Here is a 20,722-nt window from a genome sequence, read left to right as displayed (position 1 = left end):
AGGCTCAGAAACCCGCCCCGCGTCTCCGTGCTCACAGGTGGCAGCCCGGAGCCCGCCCCCATCCGGCGCGTCCCCGGCCATCTGCGCTGCGCGTACTTCCTCCCGTTTCAGTAGAATTGGGGCTTTTGTTTGGTCGGCCTGGAGCCGTGTGTACCTCACCCCTGTCATTATGTGCCCGGAAAGAAAAAGCTGAAGTACCGCCACCCACACCCAGTGACCAGGCAGTGGACAGGAGCCAGGTTTCCGATAAGCCAGAGAAGGAATCCGCCCCAGCACCGCCCCCTCGGCTGCCCTGGCTGCACTTGTCTGGTTTGAAGACGGGCTGGTCTGGAGCATCTCCAGGAACCAGGAGCTCACGTCGTGGGGGACTTTAGGGCCGGCTGAAGGCTCCCGAATTCTGAGTGACGAGGGGAAGACCATTTCAGAAGTGCTGGAACGATGCTCATCACCCCCGCTAATACCCAACAGTGCCCTAGAAGCTTCCACTGACGCCGTATAAGAGGCAGACATTGAAGGGAAGGAACAGATAATGTGACTGTCCACACAAAACGTTTAAGAGAATCAGGTAGAGGTTAATTGACCAAATAAGAGTACAGAAGGAGGTTGATTATGACAGAAATATTTGAGGGGACGGGGCGCCCGGGTGGTGCCCGGGTGGCTCCGTCAGTTGAGTGTCCGACTCTTGATTTCGGCTCAGGTCATGATCCCAGGGTTGTGGGATCAAGCCCCACGTCGGGCTCCTCATTGAATGTGGAGCCAGGTTAGGAGTCTGTCTCTCTCTCCTTCTGCCCTGCCCTCTCTTGCTTTAAAAAAAAAAAAAAAAGTTTTTTAATAAAGAAATATTATCAGGAAGAGAACATCATTTTTTAAAAGTATTCTGTTCATAGTAATAAGCAAAATATAAAATACTTAGGATTAGGGGCGCCTGGGTGGCTCAGTCGGTCAAGCATCTGACTTAGTTTCGGCTCAGGTCATGATCTCACGGTTTATGAGATCAAGTCCCACATCAAGCTCTGTGCCAACAGCATGGAGCCTGCCTGGGATTCTCTCTCTCTCACTCTCCCTCTGCTCCTCCCCTGCTCACTCTCTCTGTGTCTTTCTCAACAACATAAATAAATGAACTTAAAACAATTTTTTCAAGTAAAAAAAAATACTTAGGATTAAACTTAAGGTTTACAGAAGGATATAAGGTGAATGATTTAGTGAAGAGAGCGATACCATGGTGTAGGATTTTATTGTATTTTGTAATTTTTTAAATTTTAAGTAAGCTCCGTGCCGTACGTGGGGCTCGAACTCCAGACCCTGAGATCAGGAGTTGCATTCTCCACTGAATGAGCCAGCTAGGCGCCCCCTGAATGCAAAATTTTAAAAAGTCAACACTGCAAGAGAGACTGGATAGCAAATCTTTTTCAGCTTTGCGAGCATGTCCATTCTGCCATGACACCACGCGGGACCACAGACAGCGCGTGAATGAACGTGTTCTGATACAACTGTATTTATGGAGACCGTCAGAGGGACCTAGTTTGCCAACCCCTGCTACAAATGACTCCCTCATGCACAAAATAACCACAGCAAGCACTGTGGTACATCTAAATGGTGCCCTCTCTGGAAATATTCCCTGGGGAGGAATTCTTGGAACTTGGATTACCGGACCAAGGAGTATAAAATGCATTTTTGGGGCGCCTCAGTGGCTCAGTCGGTTGGGCGTCCGACTTTGGCTCAGGTCCCAATCTCAGGGTTGTGAGTTCAAGCCCCACGTCGGGCTCTGTGCTGACAGCTCGGAGCCTAGAACCTGCTTCAGATTCTGTATCTCCCTTTCTCTCTGCCCCTCCCCTGCTCACTTTCTCTCTCTCTCAAAAATAAACAGAAAAAAAATTTTTTTAATGCATTTCTGGTTTTGGCCACATCTTGCCACCTTGCACGTAACCAGTTATCCTTAAGGGTGACCATTTCACACTAAATATCACCAGTATTAGAGAAATCTTCCCAAAATTAAGTTAATCAGTTTTTTTCTAAGTTTATTTTTTATCTTGAAAGAGAGAGAGTGGGAGACAGAGACTCTCACGCAGGCTCCGCACTGTCAGCACAGAGCCCGACACGGGACTCGATCCCACAAACCGTGAGGTCATGACTCATGAAATCAAGAGACAGAGGCTCAGCTGAGTGAGCCACCCAGGTGCCCCAAGTTAATCGGCTTTCAGTGGAACTTCTGCAGTAATTATTGAGGGGAAACATCTTTTTTCCTGTTATATTTTTCAGAGTCGCCAGGGTGTCTCCTCTGAGGCAGCGTGCGATGGCATTCCTATTACTGTATGTAATGTCTATTTTAGGGCCCCTTAGCCTCAAATATTTCAGTTCTTGTGCTATTTAAAGACAATCTTTTATATTTACTTTAAAGGATTTCCTTTGAAGACGCTCATTTAGCCAAGATGGAGTGTTGTGGGTTAGCCGCTCTGAGGTTCGTGAGCGGAACTGAAGTCAGGACTCCGCGAGCGGAGTCTCCCGGCTGCTTCCAGGCCACTTGGTGGGACTTTGGGAGCACGGACCTTCCTGGCCACTCCTGTCCCTGCGCTGCCAAGGCCTTCTCCTAAGGGGGTCAAACGAAGGAGGGAACTGAGCCTGTGGGATCGCCCGCCATCACGAGGCCATTTGGAGCTGTTTGCCTTTAACAGTGTCTCAAACTTAATGTCCAATGTAATTGCACGCGCTGTATATGGATGTAAATCCGTGCGGGGTGAAGACCTTTCACTTTTGACTTGTCTGTGTCAAACGAATGGGCAAAGGCACCATCCCCCAAAATGAAGTCGTGAAGTGACTCAAAGTTGTTTCCCTGAAACAAAAGCCAGCAGGTGCTAGAATCTCAGGACTTCTGCAGCAAACCTTCCCCATACGGTGCCCATGGGAAGACGGACCCTCCTCAACAGGTGAGGGCTGCCGGCAGCCGACCAAGGGCACTAGCCCGAGATGCCCCCGCAGGGCCTCTGCCTCAAACCTGGACCCGCCAACCCCAACGGGGCGTGCCAGCTCGTCACAAAACCCAGGAGGGAGGCTCTGTTCCTGGTGGTTCCGGTTACAGTGCGGAAACTGAGGCACGGGGACCAAGGGCTTCTAACCAGCCCGTGAACTGGGCCGTAGCCCTGCATCCCCCCTGCCTGCCCATGTCTTTCTCATAACTCCTGCCCTTCCCCTCACTTCCAAACGGCCTGCTCTCGGCCTCCTCAGAGCCTGAAAGGCACGTGACCCAGTCTTTTCTGAATTATGCTTAAGAAAGAAAATACAGGGGCGCCTGGGTGGCTCGGTTGGTTGAATATCCGACTCTTAATTTCAGCTCAAGTCACAATCTCATGGTTCATGGGTTTGAGTTCTGCATCGGGCTCTGTGCTGACAGCTTGGAGCCTGCTTGGTTTTCTCTCTCTCTCTCTCTCTCTCTCCTTCAAAATAATAATCTTAAAAAAAAAAAAAAAAGGAAGGCTGGGTGTCTGGGGGCTCAGTCAGTTAAGCATTTGACTTCGACTCAGGTTGTGATCTCACGGTTTGTGAATTCAAGCCCCGCGTCGGGCTCTGTGCTCACAGCTCGGAGCCTAGAGCCTGCTTCGGATTTTGTGTCTCCCTCTCTGCCCCTCCCCTGCTCACGCTCTGTCTCTCTCTCAAGAATAAATAAACATTAAAAAAAAAAAAAAAAAAAAAAAAAAAAAAAAAGGAAGGCGAGTACATCACCTCCTCGGAGAAGCCGGCACCATCCGTGGATGCACATGGCATTGTCTCGGCTGCTCAGGGACACTTTGGGCCCAGGCGTCCACGCTCAGTTCTGGCTCCACACCCTAGCAGCTCCCGCACTCACCGTCCCACTGTCTGAGCTCCTGCCAAAGGCCCCACCGTGACTCAGAGCCCTGCATGAGCCGCCCCCGCAGCGCTCCCCATTCCCAGGGTCTCTTTTCCAGAAGACCCTCTGCGTGCCTCCCCTATCATGGGGTTGGCCCCCAGCCTCGGGCCCCAGCAGGCCCTGGGCCAAGCACAGCTGTCTTTGGAGGCCCCCTCGGCCTTCGAGTGGTCACCCGCTCTGATTTCAGGGAGCAATTTGCCTTCAGTGCACCCACGATTTGGATGGAATCCCAGCGTTTTGTCCTTGACACGGTGCACTTCCTGCCCGGGCACCGGGCCCTGGACGCGGGAGGCTGATCCAGGGCACGCAGGCTGCCTGCAGAGGCCCAGGCCCTTCCGGTCAGAAGTGAGGGCCACATAGCAGGTGTCCACCCCACTGCATGGAAAATCTCCTGGGGAGACTCTGAAACACCGCCGAGCAGGTGCACGCCTGTTTCTGGCTTAGCGGAGGCGGCAGGGGCAGCCACACTCACGCCTCCCCGGCCCGTCCTGGGCAGTCGGGCTACAACCCGCCGAGTCCCAGCCACCTCCATCCGCACGGGGCCCAGACGGGCAGCAAACCCGGGCACTGGAACCGTGCTAGCTGCCGGCTCATAGCTCCAGCCACATAGGGGGACATGAACGTGCCAGACAGGAAGGATGTGCAAGGTGTGCACTGGTGTGCAGGGGAGGCACTGTGTCCATGGTGACCTGAGGCCTGGCCTCTGGTCTCTGTGGGCCCGGCACAAACTGGGACAGAACTCCCCACCCCGGGTCCCAGACCCCGTCTGCCGTCCGCAGGCCCTGCGTCCACTCAGCTTCCCTGAGGCTCTCTCTGGAGACCACTGGGCCCCCCCACCAGGCCGGCTCACCCCGGGGTGCGGAGAGAGGGATCCCAGGGGCATGAAGGGCTTTTCTGTCCCGCTCAGTCAGGAGGCCAGTGAACCAGGAGCGTGGTGGGTGACCGCAGTGTGGGCTGCGTCCTGCCTCCAGGGCCCACTCTCTCCTTGGACCCCCAGGACATCCCCCATGGCTTTCACAGGACATTGGTAAGTGTCTTCTGCCTGGTCACCCCAGAGGCCTGCATCATGTCCCTCTCCCCGCTCCTCCTCCTCAAAAGACCCTTTGAAGCTACTTCTCCTTCCCTTCTCTGTGCTCGGGGGACCCGGGTTCCTTCCTTTCTCTGTGTTCCCCGAGGACCACTGAGGTTATTTCCTTTCTCTGTGCTCCCCAAGGACTAGGGTTCCTTTCCTTCCCTGTGCTCCCCGAGGACCACCAGGGTCCCTTCCTTTCTCTGTGCTCCCCGAGGACCACTGAGGTCCTCTCCTTTCTCTGTGCTCCCCAAGGATTGGGGTTCCTTCCCTTCCCTGTGCTCCCTGAAGACCACCAGGGTCCCTTCCTTTCTCTGTGCTCCCCGAGGACCGGGGTTCTTTCCCTTCTATGTGCTCCCAGGTGTGGGGACGGCTAGGAAACCAGCTCCTGTCCTGGAGTCCTCACCTGGGGACTGTTAACTTCCAGCTTCTTAGAAGTGAGGACTTTCTGCTTTCCTGGTTCATTTGGGGGTAATTAGTACAGGAAGCTGAAGCTGATGCCCACCGTAGGGCCAGAGAATGTCCGTGATGTGTAAATAAATGGAATTCTGTGCAGAAAAATGCACGATCGCCCATGCAGTGTCGGTTGGTTGGAGGGGACGCTCTGCTTTCCGTAGCCTCCTTCATTATACCTAAAATGATGTCCCCCTGACTTCTGCACATTTTCTGCCACAGGACAGACCCTCCCTCGGCTCCCGCTGTGCCCCCCACTGGCAGAGCGCTGCTGAGCCGGAGAAAGGTCTGAACCCAGCCCGGCTTCCTGCTGTCAGCCCGCGAGCTTTATAGGAAATTCTTGAGCTCAGATGCGGCGATATTTTAAAGTCTTGGAGCCAGGTTGCTGCGAACCTTGAGAGCCCCGTGCTGGCGTGGAGCCCACAGAAGAGCTGGGGGCCCCCCTTTATCCCACAGAGGAGCCTCCCGCCGGCCGCCCTCTGTTTTTTTCTCTCTTGCAAACCTGTCTTTGCCAAGAGCCTGCCTCCTTTTTCCCTGTTCTCCTTCCTCCATCCACACCCCGCTCTTTCCTTCTACTTTTCTATCATTTTTATTTCTCCTCTGTCTGCTTCCACTCTGTACTGTTTTTATTCCCGTAAATATAACCGGACCTTGTTGTTGTTTCGCCTTTGACATCTTTTCCAATTTTTTCTAGAACACTGAATTACAAAAAAAAAAAAAAAAAAACTCCCCTTGGGTGCTAACCTTCGGTCACACTGATGTCCCAGGGCCACAGTCCGTAAACTTCCTGGTAACGGGACAGGTGAGCCACACCACCTGTGCGGGGCTCTGGGCCCCGCGCCCAGGACTGGGGCCTCCCTCTCGCTCTCCGCTCTCCGTCCAGGAGGTAGAAGTCTGTGCTGAGTGACGGGTGTGGTTCCATCCCAACCTCATGTCAGAGACCCCCCCAGAGCTAAAGCAATAATGACCTCCCGCTTGACCTGTGGTGTAGATAACCTCTGTTCGCCTGGATTTTTCCACGAGAAAAAGAGAATCTCTCCGATGGTGAAAAACACCAGGTTTGTTGCTGGAGACCTTCCGGTGGGGGGCCTACTGCAGCCCAGGTGCAGTTTCTACCCACCTTGTGCCCCCCACCACACAGACCCTGCTTCCGGGGTGCCCTCCAGCCTGCAGCTCAGCTGACTGGACCAAGGAGGAGGTGGGGAGGGGTGCCTGCCCGGTGGGGCCACAGTGGTCACACAATCTAAACCCAGAAGCTCTGTGTCCTGGGGCGCCTGGGTGGTGCAGTCGGTTAATCGCCTGACTTCAGCCCAGCTCATCATCTCCTGGTTGGTGAGTTCAAGCCCGGGGGTCGGACTCTGGGCTGACAGCTCGGAGCCTGGAGCCTGCTTCGGATTCTGTGTCTCCCTCTCTCTGCCTCTCCCCCACTTGTGCTGTCTCTCTCTCCCCCTCAAAAAATAAACATTTAAAAAAATGTATAAAAAGTCCTTAGGCAAACATTGGGCAACCTGACCCTGCTGTCTCTGAGACCATCAAGTAGGACAATGACCTCACGACGTAAAGATCTTGTCCACGCGTACTTGTATGTAACGTGAGGGTCCCAACATGTACTACGCAGAATGTATGGCTCAGCGCGTAGAACAAACTCCATCGAAGGAGGTGCTAATCATCCGAGACTCCGTGAAGACAACACACATTCCTCCCAAACGAGGAACCGACGTTGCGGAACGAGCGGAGCAGCGGATCGCTCCCTGGCGGCTGCGTCTTTACAAAGCTCTGACAGAGCCAGGCCGCGGTTCCGGGGTTGCCTCCAGGCTGTCCTCCTGATTGAGGCCTTGGCCGGCGCCAACCGCAGCCGCTCCTCCCCTGGCGCTCGGGCACCTGGGCCTGCATCCTCCTCCGCGTCTCCGCGAAGCCCGTCTTGTGGGCAGAAGGCGATGCCTCCCTTACAGTGATTTCCGGTTGACGTTGTCCCTTCTCGGTTTCCGTGCATGCGCGGGGGGAGGGTTTGCATGCGTGTGCGCGCGCGCGCACGGGGAGGGGGGAGGGGGTTCTGTGCGTGCGTGCGTGCTGCAGGGGGTGGGGGGGCGGGGTTCCGTCATCCCTACCTCGTCACTGGATAGGGTCTTCAAGCTCCGGCTGTCACTGAGGCTGAGGTGTCACCGCGCAGAGTCATGCAGCCTGCACGTGAGGGTCCCCTCCCCCCCCACCCACCGTGCACACCCGACAGACGCCCTGAACAGCCTGCCGACGGCCGGTCCCCAGGACGCCCTTCATCAGGACGCGCGCGGCAGCCAGAGGCGCGTAGACACCCCGGTTTGGGCAAGAAGGGGACAGTGTCCTGGTGCAGCGCTGTCTGCAGCAGGTCCCACCTCACCGAGAAGACATCCTGCAGGGATCCTTGACCCTTGCAGTTGGGCTGGGTTCTCCTTTCCGTGGCCTCTGCACGCCAGGCCCTGAACGGAACGAATGACCACCGGTGATTCGTCGATAGCCGTCATAACAGAGCGACAGAGGCAACTCGCATCCACTGGCCCTTAAAACTTCTACCTGGGAGCGACTCACATCATTTCTGCCCGCATACTGATGGGCGAAGCAAACCCATGGCCGCATCCGACCGCCAGTGGTTTGAGGGCGGTGCGATCTCCCTGGTGCCCAGGAGGAGGAAGAACAGTAAACGACCCCCCCTCTTCGGCCAGAACCCTGCCACAATGATTCGATCCTGATTCCCCATCTAACCCATGGCAACCCACACCTTCACCCCTCTGTCCAAGGCCCCACCAACCTCTCAGCTTTAGCTGTTTCTGGGTGAGAGTCAGGTAGGGGGCCTGGACTGCTCTCCGTGCATGGGGTCACAAGTCCCGCTCCCCAGGGACTCTCGTGGACCGCCACTCAGCGGGCAGGTTGAGAGAGTGGAGAAGAGCCACCAGCACCCCCACGGAGGGAGACAAATGCTCTGCACACCAGTTCTCCCCCAGACCATGGCTCCTGCCTTCCTCGTATATCCTGGAATTCCGGAGGTGATGAATTAAGAAGCTTACAATCGGATGTGCGGTATACGGTGTTTTATCCACTGTGTTCAGCCTCCGCGGTCAGGGGTGGCTGAAAAGAATCCATTTCAAGGAAGCAACGGGCTTTGGAGTCTCTGACACCAGAGCCACGCGGTTTACAGTCCCTGGAAAATGCATCTGGCTCCAAGTTTTCCGGCGCTTACAGCCAGAGGAGACCCCAGGTTACGCAGACTTAAAATGTGGGCAACAGAAAACAGATGCCTGCAACCGTGGAGGCTAAATATTTCCTGGAATGGAACTCACGCAGGGATCGAGTGCTCCTTGTAGCAGACCATTCCAACTACCACTGCAGTTTTACAAGAAATGTTAGTGAGCTTCTCAGCACAAAGCTCCATATGGGCAGAGGATGTACCCACGAACTCAAATCTGGGGTTGTCTGTAGTGGGAGACTCGGCTCCGTGAATTCCGACGCACAGGGATACATCTCAGAGCCAGGAGATGCGGGCAGGTCACCTGTCCCTTAACCCGGCCCCCCCGGATTCAGCATCGGAGGCTGCCTCCCACCCAGACAGGAAAGTGTGCGTTCAGGCACTTTTTGTGATCATCACAGTAGGTTTGGGCTTTTCTCAAACAAGATGGAGCGCCTCTGAAGCGTTTCACTTAGGGGGCGGAGCGAGACCTGGGTTTGAGGGGGCTGCCTGGCTGTCCTGCCGGTTGTTAGGCTGGGTAAGAGGGAGAGAAACCAGGTACTCGGCGATTCTCAAGGTGAGGTAAGAGATGATGACCGTGGTCCTGACCAAGACACAGATTGGCAGAGAGGAGTGGATGGTTTCCAGGGGAACCTGGGAAGTAAAATCCACAGAACAGAACTAGTGACAAAGTCTTAGTCCCCAGAGGAGTCGGGGACAGCGTCCAAGTGGACACAGGAGGCTCTTCTGGTCTCGGCCCCGGGTGAGGAGCACTGCCTGGAGTGGACCAGGGAGGAACGGACGAGGAGTGTGCATTGCAGAGCGTGGTGCAAGGTGGGTCCAGTGAGGCGGCCGGGAGGTGTCAGGATGCCTCGGGGACCGAGGCTCAGGAAAGGGACCGGCATGGCAGTAAACGGCAGGGTGTGCGTGACAGGTGCATGACGGGTGCAACCTTGAGGGCTGATGCCGCCATCCTGGGGGAGTGTGAAGAGAGAGAACAGCGGAGTGAGGGGCAGCCGAGTGGTGACGAGGAAAGCAGCCAGGTCCCGGTGGGTGTCCTGGACGCCAAGCAGATTAGCGTCCTGAGGAAGAAACGCATTCCAGACGGATCACGTGAGGACTGTAACTTGGCAGTGTGTCCTCGCCAAGGACAGACGCACAGTGTCTTCCCGATCTAATGGGAGACATCCGGGTCTCTGGGATGTCACCTCCCCGGCCACATCCTCCACAACTTTATGGCCACACACCCCTTCTCACAACCTGCCAGGACTTCATCTTTCCATTTTTCCAGTGCTCGTCCTGTTGTAGGAGAAAGAACAAATAAGCTGAGAAGTGGCATTATATCACTCCGTCAGGTCTTTGAAGCAGCTCCTTAAAAAGATTGCTGACTTTATTTTTACTTTTTTTAACGTTTATTCATTTTTGAGAGACAGAGAGAGGCAGAGTATGAGCAGGGAAGGGGCAGAGAGAGAGGGAGACACAGAATCTGAAGCAGGCTTCAGGCTCTGAGCTGTCAGCATAGAGCCCGACACGGGGCTCGAACTCACGAACCGTGAGATCATGACCTGAGCTGAAGTCAGACACTCGAGTGACTGAGCCACCCAGGCGCCCCTGCTGACTTTATTTTTAAATGATTAAGGAGACCAGGGGCATCTGGGTGGCTCAGTCGGTTAAGCGTCCCACTTCGGCTCAGATCATGATCTCGCGGTTTGTGAGTTCAAGCCCCGCATTGGGCTCTGTGCTGACAGCTCAGAGCCTGGAGCCTTTTTGGATTCTGTGTCTCCTTTTCTCTCTCTCTCTGCCCCTCCCCTGCTCACATTCTGTTTCTGTGTCCCTCTCAAAAATAAATATTTAAAAAATTTTTTTTAATTTCCAAATTTGAAAAGAAAGGCACAACTGGTTTAAGAAAGGGAAAAAAAAGGGGCGCCTGGGTGGCTCAGTCGGTTAAGCGTCCAACCTCGGCTCAGGTCATGATCTCACGGTCCGTGAGTTCGAGCCCCGCGTCGGGCTCTGTGCTGACAGCTCAGAGCCTGGAGCCTGCTTTGGATTCTGTGTCTCCCTCTCTCTCTGCCCCTTCCCCACTCGTGCTCGGACTCTCTCAAAAATAAATAAACATGAAAAAAAAATTTTTAAAAAGAAAGGGAAAAAAAAAGGCAAAATCATATTCTGAGATGCAAGGATCAAGTTCTGTGTTTCTACTTCCCAGCCTTCTGTGATAAAACACACTAAAAGTATCTAAAAGAAAATAACCATCCACCAACCCTGACTCTGTTGTTTTTCAAAATAAGGACCAGCATCGTGGATTTTCTAAAAGTCATAAATTATTTTGATATTTTTAGTAATGCAATAACCACATGTTCCATATGAGTAAAATATGACTAAAAAAAATTACGTGTTGTTCTTGGAAAAAGTGGAATTCTCTACTTGTGTCTAACACAAACCAGTCTCTCTTTGTAAATAAGATTCCAGAAAGGTCATATTTAACTGTTCAAAACATGGTATATCAAAGATGCAAGTAAATTGTTGTATCATTTGTCTGAAAAGTATTTCAGAGTATAATAGCTCTGTACAAAACAGGATGAGATTCGAGCACAGCCAGCTAGTCTTGGAGCATTTTAAGACAGTGGGTGTGAAAAGCAGCACCCGGCCATTGCCATCTGGCCCGCAGGCCTGCAGAACTGCTCAGGAAATCCACACGCCGGGGGTCTGCTGTCCTGGCTCTTAAGAATTCTCGGGTGTTGTGATCCTGGAATGTTCACACATTTTAAAAATCAGCCTTTCTGTGTTCGTGTAAGGAAGGACGGATGGGCTATTTGGTAACACACATAAAAAGAAAAGTGGTTTTGAAGATCGAGTAACAGAGACAGGTAGGTTAGTATTGTTTTCTTAAGTAAAAATGGGATTTTAGTTAGATTATACAGTCCCCCGGATTATGGGGGTTTGCAGCGCCTGAATAAGAGGAACCCCTTACCAACGCTTAAACAGTCACAGCGCTCGCACAGCAGACAGGCCGAGGGTGCTGTTCAATTATTACGGGAGGAAGGGAGGGCGGATGGGAGTGGACGTTTGCGCCGGAATCTGTCCCGCCGCTCCTTTCATTCCTACAACCGCTCGTTACTATGACGCATTTTACTACAACTCGGTTTAAGAGGGAAAAAGTGCGCAGAAGGTCAGAGTGGGCTGTCCACACAAAGATGCTTTAGTTCCCTAAAATAACCATTTAAATAGCCAATATGCCTAACTGGCAAATAAGTAACATACACGTCATTAACAAATAGAACTATATGTAATGAAATAGAGTACATTCACTTAAGTTCCTAAGTACGTAATGTGCGTATCTATGTAAGGAAGTGGTTCCATCACCAGGTGCGCTCAGTGAATGGGGCTGCGGAGACGGTGAAGGTCATCTGGTCCAATTTCCTTCGCACGCAGGCACCCTACAACGTTACTGCACGTCGCCCACGTGTTAAGCATCTGTGCGCACCACCGCGAGGCACTCTTTGAAGCCTGGTTGTGTCTGGGGCTCCTGGGTGGCTTGGTCGGTCGAGTATCCAGCTTCGGCTCGGTGGTCTCCTGGTCCGTGAATCCAAGCCCCACGTCAGGCTCTGTGCTGACAGCTCGGAGCCTGGAGCCTGCTTCGGATTCTGTGTCTCCCTCTCCCTCTGCCCCTCCCCCCATCACACTCTGTCTCTCTCTCTCTCTCTCTCTGTCGAAAATAAATAAAACATTAAAAAAAATTTTTTAAGCCTCTTACAACCCCCACACTGGCCGTCCACACCTGCTGGACCCCTTGACCTGTCCTGCACCCATGCTTCTCCCTTCCTGCCTCCTCCCGTATTGACTTGCACACCCCAGATTCTTCCCAATCCAATGAGTAATTCGCCCTATCCAGCCCCTCCTCCCAAACTCATTCCAGAACACCCTATAAACACCAGATGCTCTTAAACTGCCTCAGAACCTTTTCCTCTCTCAATGTTTATTAAGAACCCCAAAGAGCTACTGTTTATGTGGATTATATGTGTTAATATTTTCCATAGTAGAAATTAAAATGGCTAAGCCCCATTTATTTCAAACATAATAATTATAGGGGCACCTGGGTGGCTCAGTCAGTTGAGCACCAGACCTCAGTTCAGGTCATGATCTCACGGTCTGTGAGTTCGAGCCCCGTGTCGGGCTCTGTGCTGATGGCTCAGAGCCTGGAGCCTGCTTCGGATTCTGTATCTCCCTCTCTCTCTGACCCTCCTCCACTCATGCTCTGTCTCTCTCTCTCTCTGTCAAAAATAAATAAAACATTAAAAAATTTTTCAAACATAATAATTACACATGAACATAAATGATGGCTTGTGCAAGAAAATCAGTGTACATTCCAAAACCAATTTAATGAGCAGACAAACACTTTTTCACTCTTAGGCAGATCTGCCGTGGGAGTCAGCTGGGTTCTCAGTCGCTTCCATGTTCTGTCTCTTCTGATAGGTTATTTTGATGAAATACGTAAAGAAAATCTGGCCTGGCACAGGTAAGTAGTTGGGACAGGGGGAATCCTTTAACAGCATTTTCCGATTAGTATGGATATTGTTCTTTGATAAGATACCAGAACCAGGCAAACAGTCATTTCTTAAACTTTAATCGCAAGGTGGAATCAAAATCCTGCCAGGTGCTGGACCTGACTCCAGCCCAAGGCTGCACGAGAGACGGAGACGTGGCTCTTCTGTGCTGCTTCCGACAGGTACGGGACGTAAAGACACCGTGTTGACCGCTGCATCAGGTTGCCTTTAAGTGAGAGAGCCAGGGTTTGACTTTCTTCGTGAGGTTGGAAATCGAAATAATGTAAATAATCTAAAATAAGTGTCTGATGGCCTTCAGCACACAGCTTGGATGCTGTTTCCTCCAGGTAATGCATTCACTCCTATGCAATTGAAGTCAATTCCATAAATCAGTTTAAAGGTTCCTGGAGAAAGATCACACCCAGGTCGCAATTTTCTGTGCCATTTAACAATGACATTGAGGGGTTGTGTATCTTCTCGTCTCTGAACTATTCTCTCTACTCCTGATTGGGTGCCGATTACACTTGTGAGCAGCAGGACTAACACCGGGAAAGAGACGATCGCTGGGCAACCCGGCGCCTCCTCAGCAAACAGGCCGGCACATCGCAACGCCGGTGCAGTCTCTCCCTCATTTATATGTGCACGGTCAGCACCCGGAGCATCACCTCTGCTGTGTGTGTGCATGCATCGTGTGCATGTACACGTGTGTGTCAGTGTGTGTGTGCATGGGTTGTGTGCGTGCCCATGTGTGCTTTCACATGTGTGCATGCATTCGTGTGTGTGCGTGTGTGCATGCCAGCATGTGGGGTGTGTGCACATGTGTGCATGTCAGTGTGTGCATGTGTGCACACACGTGCGTGCCAGCGTATGTGGTGTGCGCACACGTGTGCGTGCCAGTGTGTGCACACGTGTGTGCGCGCACGTGTGCATGCCAGTGTGAGTGTGCGTGTGCATACGTGTGTGCCAGTGGGGGGCAGGTGTGCACGTTCACACACATGCATGTCCATATGGGTGTGCGTGTGAGCATTCACACGTGTGTGTCAATGTGAGTGTGGGTGTGAGTGTGTGCACGTTTGCGTGTCAGCATGGGTATGCGTGTGTGAGGGTTCACACATGTGTGTCCATGTGAGTGGGTGTGCACGTGACAGGGTCCGTGTGTGCATGCACACATGTGTGTCAGTGTGTGTGCATGCATTCATGTGCGTGTCAGTGTGGGTGTGTATGTGTGCATGTACACATGTGTCACCGTGGGTGTGGATGTCCGTGTGGGTGTGTGAGCATGCACACGTATGCGTGTCAGTGCATGGGTGTGCATGCATGTGAGTGTATCAGTGCAGGTATTTGTGTACATGAGCATGCATGTGTGTGTGCGCGTGCATGTGCACATCCGTGTGAGTGTGCCTTCCCTGCCATTTCCCACCACTCTCCTCCCATGCTTGTCACTAGCTGCCCGATTTTGGAATCTGATCTGATCCTCATTCTCGAAAACCTCCGCTCACCTCTCATCGGGCCCTGCCGTCCTCCTCCTACACTAGCCCTTGTCCAGCCCAGGACATTGTGTGTCCTCGGTGCCCTGTCCTGGGCAGGTTGTACACGTCAGGAAGAGCCAACAGCCCCCGAGAATCTCCACAATCCCCCAGACTCCGAGTCTGCACCCTGGCACTGACACCCAGCGCTCTCTGGACTGCCCATGTCCCCCGTGCGGACCGCTGTTGCCCCCACTGCTGGAGTGGAAGCTTGTGCGCCCGCAGCCTGGCAGGTCCTGGTCCGGGCTGCCCTCCAGGCCCTGCGCAGAACAGGCCTCAAGAGGAGTGCGAGTGGGCGGATGCCTCTGCCCGCTGGGGGTCTCTCTGAGCCCCTGCTCACTTCTCACTCATCCTGCCGACCCCACTCCTCAGATCGGGCCCCGGGAACATAGGAGCAAACCGTGTATGGCCAGGCGTCACCACGGGTGTGATCCCAGGCCCCCTGGAAAGTGGCAGCGAACCCGGGGAACTGGAGCCAACACCCTGCTGTAGGGACACGTCCAAACCCTGCTTCCAAGGCGCCAGATAAGGAGGTTGAGTGAGATAAATGTGGGCTTAGCTGATCCCCTATGGACAGTGCTGTTACCTAGACCCTCGGGGGGTGTGTGGCTGCGCCCCCTGTTTACGATGTGCATCCTCACCCCAGCTCCGTGGAGGCCAACCCCCAGGTTCGACTCCACGGGGAAGCGCACGGGCCCCCCACCCCCCAGTGGCCTCTCTTCCCCAGCTGCTGTAAAAGCCCCTTTGATGCCTCTGTTTAGCTCTGTTTAAACAACACCACTGGACCCCTGCAGGCTGCTATCCACAGGCTGGGTGGCCTTGCTTTTTTATGCAGAGGGTGTTGAGAAACTCCTGTGAAACTGTGGATAATTAGCCTTTATTGCTTCTCATTAGGAGAAGATTGTCACTCAGCAGATGGGCCCTGGGAGGGGCTGGGGGACCGGCCTACATTTCTCCACTCCCTGGAGACGTGTCCTGTCTCCATCTTCGTGGTCCCCAGGTGCTGCGGGTGGGTGTTCCCATGGGACACTGTGGTTTCTCGGGGGCCGTGGAGCCCGCACGTGCAAGATGTAGCTGTTTGAGGACAAAGGACTAATCGGAGAGGGGTGCGCCGTGACGATGCCAGGTTTACGGCTCCCCTGCAGGCGTAGAGATTGGCACGGACTTGGCTCTTTAACTCCTCATTTGGAGACACTTAGAGAACCACAGGCACCTGCAGAGGCTGCACACCGTGCACACGGGGAGACCATGTCCTGTCTCCGGCCCCGTCCTCCTTAGCTGCAGTAAGACGGCGAGGCCAGCGAGCTGGCCTGGCTTCCATGTGGGTGTCACAATCATGAATCACCTGTGAACGTTTGTGTCGTTGTCCCCACAAGGCGCCCGCCTCCCAGCCTGAACCCCTGCAGGCATGGATCTCCCTCCAAATATCACTGCAAAAGGCCAGGAAGAAGCAAGCAAGAGCCTCCCCAGGTGAACACGCAGCCGGAAGACAGCCATGTGCAGAGATGGCCTCCCAGTCGTTGGCCAACGGGGACGCGCACGGTGAGAGCCCACAAGACAGGGGGACACACCCGGGGACACCCACCGTGGGCGCACACGAGTCCGTGGGATGCACCCGCCAGCGTAGTAACAGTGGCCGGGCCCCGCGTGCTGGTGAGGATGCGGTGGGGTGGGAACATGGTGATCGTGACCCACCGTCGGGCTGACTTGGACCTACCAATATCTCTGGCTGTCATTCTGTCACAGAGATCTCTTCAAAACAGTCCTGTTGAAGGTGCCAGGTGGTCCAGTCTTGCCAATAAAGCAGGGGCCCAGTGGAGCCAGGTGCCACCCCTCGTCCCCTGCCCCCCATGCAGTGCCCTCCACGGACCCGTGTTCACCCCGAATGCCGCGGGCTCTCTCGCCCTTCCCTACACCCATGCTCAGAAGTCCAGGCCCCCCGGAGAGCCCCCTCCTCTAGCTGCCCCCAGGATGTGCCCACCACTGCTCCATCGTGTGCACCATCTTGAATTTTAGTTGCCCTTGGAAACCTGTCTTCCCCACCAGCCCCTCAAGGGCAGGGTCCACATCTGATTGCCCCCCGAGGACCCAACCTCCAGTATGCACAAGGTGCTTAATAATGTTCGTAAGCTATGCCCTTCACCGGCCTGGTGAGGAAAGTGCTAGTCGGGCCCCACTTTTCAGATGGGGAAGCCAAGGCGCGAGGCCTGCCTGCCTTCTGATCCCTGGGAAAACGATTGTCCTCCCGAGGCAATGCCGGCTTGCGGAAAACTCACCAACTGCAGCCGAGGAGGGTTTACAAAATGAAGGCCTAGCCCTATGCAATCCCACGCTCGCTGCTGGGAACACCAGGCTGTGACTTTGCAGCCATCTGTGACAGCCCAACATTTGCATGTTGAGGAGAGGAAGCCCGGGGCTCAGGCTAAGAATAGAAAGAACACTGAAAACGAAAGCTGGAAGTTAGAGGCCAGAGGCCAGAGGCCAGCCGGCCTCCCTGCAGGTGCGCGTTGGAGGAGGGCTCGGCGGGGGCGGCAGCGAATCTGGCCTCGGTTTCCCGCTTCTGGGCCTTTAACACGGTGTCCGGCAGGAGGCCAGGGCAGTGATACGTGTCCCCGAGAAACAGGGAGAACAAAGCTGGGTTCCCCGTAGCCGTTTCTGAAGAAACGACCCCCCACCCCCACCCCATGCACCAGATTCAGACCACGGCTCACAGGGGAACGGGTTTTGTGATGGAGAAAGGCGGGCTAGGGTTGGGGTCCGGCCCCCACGTACGTCCCGCGTCACGTCCCTCGTGCTCACCCCCATTTCCTCATCTGTAAGATTAGGACGGTCCCTGGGATGAATGAATGAGTTAAGAATGCTGCATTTAGGGGCGCCTGGGGGGCTCAGTCCCTTAAGCATCTGACTTTGGATCTGGGCTCAGGTCATGATCTCAGGGTTGGAGAGTTCCAGCTCTGCATCAGGCTCCGTGCTAACAGCGCAGAGCCTGCCTGGGATTCTCTTTGTCCCTCCCTCTCTGCCCCTCTCCTGCTCGCTCACTGTCTCTCAAAATAAATAAACTTAAAAAAAAAAAGTGGCATTTAGGTCAGCGCCTGACATAGGGATGCACTCAATAGTAACAACTGCTCTGATTGTTTTTAATAGGAGACTTTTGCTCACGGGGCACCACCCCCCCCCCCACATTTACTCAGGGGGATGGACCTGCCGGCCTCCCCTCAGGCTCTGCGAGTGCCTGGAGGCGGGGACACTGACTTCACCCATGGTGACACCCCCAGGGTCTTCACAGTTGCTGGTATACAGCAGGCGCTCAACTCTGCACACGGAAGGAAAACACTGAAGGCGTTCCTGACACTTTTTCAACAGCTGAGCTGCGGCCTCGCTGGCTGGGACGCTCACCCTCCTCCTGGGCCCCAGGGCTCCGTGGTTCCTGGAGACCCACGTGCAGCACCCCCTCCCCCATGCGAGCACCCTGAAAGAACACTCAGGGGCTCTTGGCCCCTTGCTGTGTTGACTGGTCCATTTCACTCACTCGTTTGTAAGGGGCAGTGGCCTACACGAAAGCTTCCTGCACACGAACAACTTCTTCACTCAACACGCTTCTGGGAGCTTCTGGGAGCCCGCAAGGGCAAGGTGTGAGGCCCAACCCCCCCCCCTCCAAACCCCCCCCCAGCACAGCTCAAGGGATCAATTCTGCAGGGCAGGAGCAAAGTCCCGCAGGGAGGAGGCGGGACCATCTCAGACCCTGTGTTGGGAAGGCTCCTTTCTGCCCCACAGATCTCTGTCCTTGAAGGCTGTGCCAAGAGTTTGACAGATGGAACTGGAGGACAGGACTCCCCCACCCCCCAGAGGGACCGCCAAGGAGAGCCAGGGAGCCTGAGAAGGCGCTGGGTGCCCTGGGGCGGAGGATCCCACCCACTGGGTTGTGGCCCCAGGTCCTTCATTTTGCATGTTGGAAAAACCCTTCCACAGACGATGTGATGCTGTTCCGGGCAGGAGGAGAGGCCAGAGGTGTGCTCAGGCACCCCCAGCCCTGCAGGGACAGGGAAAAAGAGCTGGGCGAGCTGCCACCCCGGAGGGGTCTGTGGGTCTCTCCAGTACTGTATGCACCCCCGCAGGGAGGCTGACCCCGGCTCCGACTAGAAAGTCGGCCAACTGTTGTCACAGCTCTGAATGTACCTTGGTGCACGGCTCCAAGGGGCTTGGCTGTTGGGACCCGCTTGGGAGTAGTAAAGGTTTGTGGTCTGCATTCCTAGCCTTGCCCCAGGGCAGGTGGGGGATAGTTCTCCACCTTCAACCAAAGCTGGACCAAGGCCCCAGTTCTGGGGATGGGAAGCCAGGACCTGGTCCGCTGGGCTCCTGGGAACACGAGCCAGGGGACCCCAGCCAAGACTCGGGGTGGCTTCCTAGTACCCGCCCCATTTGATCCCTGCACCAAACAGACCATTACTCTGTGGTCTCTATAACAATCAGAGCAACTACCCCTGACTGAGTCCTCACTATGTCCAGGAAGGGCTTTGTATTTCTCACACTTTTCTTCCAAGTGTGATATTTCAGGGTTTGGGTCATTTGCACCAAAGATACAAAGAAATGCGCAAAAAGAAAAACATCATCTATTTTTTTTCCAGTGGACTATACCTTCATTGGACCTTATTCACATGAGAGCTGGTTGAAATACTGAATTCCCAGGGCTCCTGGGTGGCTCAGTCAGTTGAGTATCCAACTCTTGATTTTTGGCTCAGGTCATGATCTCCCGGTTCATGAGTTCGAGCCCCGCGTCGGGCTCTGTGCTGACAGCTTGCAGCCTGGAGCCTGCTTCGGATCCTGCGTCTCCCTCTCTCTCTGCCCCTCCCCTGCTCGTGCTCTATCTCAAAACTAAAACATTAAAAAGAAAGAAAAAGGGAGGAAGGAAGAGAGGGAGGGAGGGAGGAAGGAAGGAAGATTGAAGTCCCTAAAAGTGTGTGCCATGTTCGGGGAGTTTTGCCAGAATGCATAATTTACGGTCAGATGGAGGCAAACTTTCCTGGTTCCTCCTGGCCAGGCACTCTGCGCACAGACAGTACACGGGGCCGTGTCCCCATGGGACGGGCCGAGCCTCTCCAAGTCTTGCAACAGGTAAGGGGGCTTCCGTTCCATGTTTCTCTGCCACCAGCCCAGCATTCTACCTTCACAACAAGGATGCAAACTTCCAAGTCAGAGAATCAACTAGCTAACAGGGTCTTATGTTTCTTCATAGGCGATTTCCAGTCCTTTCTGGAACAAAGCAGGCATGTATCCATAAGTGTGCACATAGCACGCTCTGCCCAGAGAATTCTTTCAGCGGATTTGTTTCCCCACTTACTTTCCAGCAGGCAAACTGTAACCATTCTCATGACGTTGGTGACAAAAGTTAGTTTAGTGGGGAAGGTTTTTTGGCTTTTTTTTCTTCACCATTTTGTGGGCAGAGCAGGTCCTGGTAGAAGAATTGGACAGGAAGAGGAGGCCGAGGGTCTCCATGAACGCAGAACAGCGCACTCAACCCCTCCCACCATCAACCCTTCTGCTGGTGCCAGTCACGCTGACATTTCCTGGGAGAAAGGACCACAGTCACCTGTCTGCAGACACTGCCCGCGCCTGGCCCCTCACATCTGCTCATACTGTCCATGCACGAATGAATACATTGACCGAGGAATGAACCAGAAAACTCAGAATGGAACCATAGGTGGAGACCCCGAGTGGGGAGCCCGGCCCCATACTCGACTGCACCCCTTACTCAGAGCTGGCGGAGGCCAAGAGGAGAAGGTAACTCTCTCTGTCTTCCCTAAATAAAGGGATGTGCAGAGAGAAGCCTGGGGCAGGGGAATCGGCTTGTGTACAGTAATTCTCCCCCAGTGCTCGGTCCAGGGCCACAGAGCCCCCCATTCACCCCGGCTCCCCATACAGCTTCCTTGGTGCCCCAGCACCTGCTCCAGGTGGGCTCCTGCAGGTAAGGCACACGCCCTCCCATTTTCATCCCCAGGGCCTTTGTACGTCTGGCAGAGGGTGAGGATTTCATAAGTGACGGCAGGATGC

The sequence above is a fragment of the Panthera leo genome, chromosome A2, assembly GCF_018350215.1.
Source record: "Panthera leo isolate Ple1 chromosome A2, P.leo_Ple1_pat1.1, whole genome shotgun sequence".
NCBI lineage: Eukaryota > Metazoa > Chordata > Mammalia > Carnivora > Felidae > Panthera > Panthera leo.
This window is presented reverse-complemented; position numbering follows the sequence as displayed.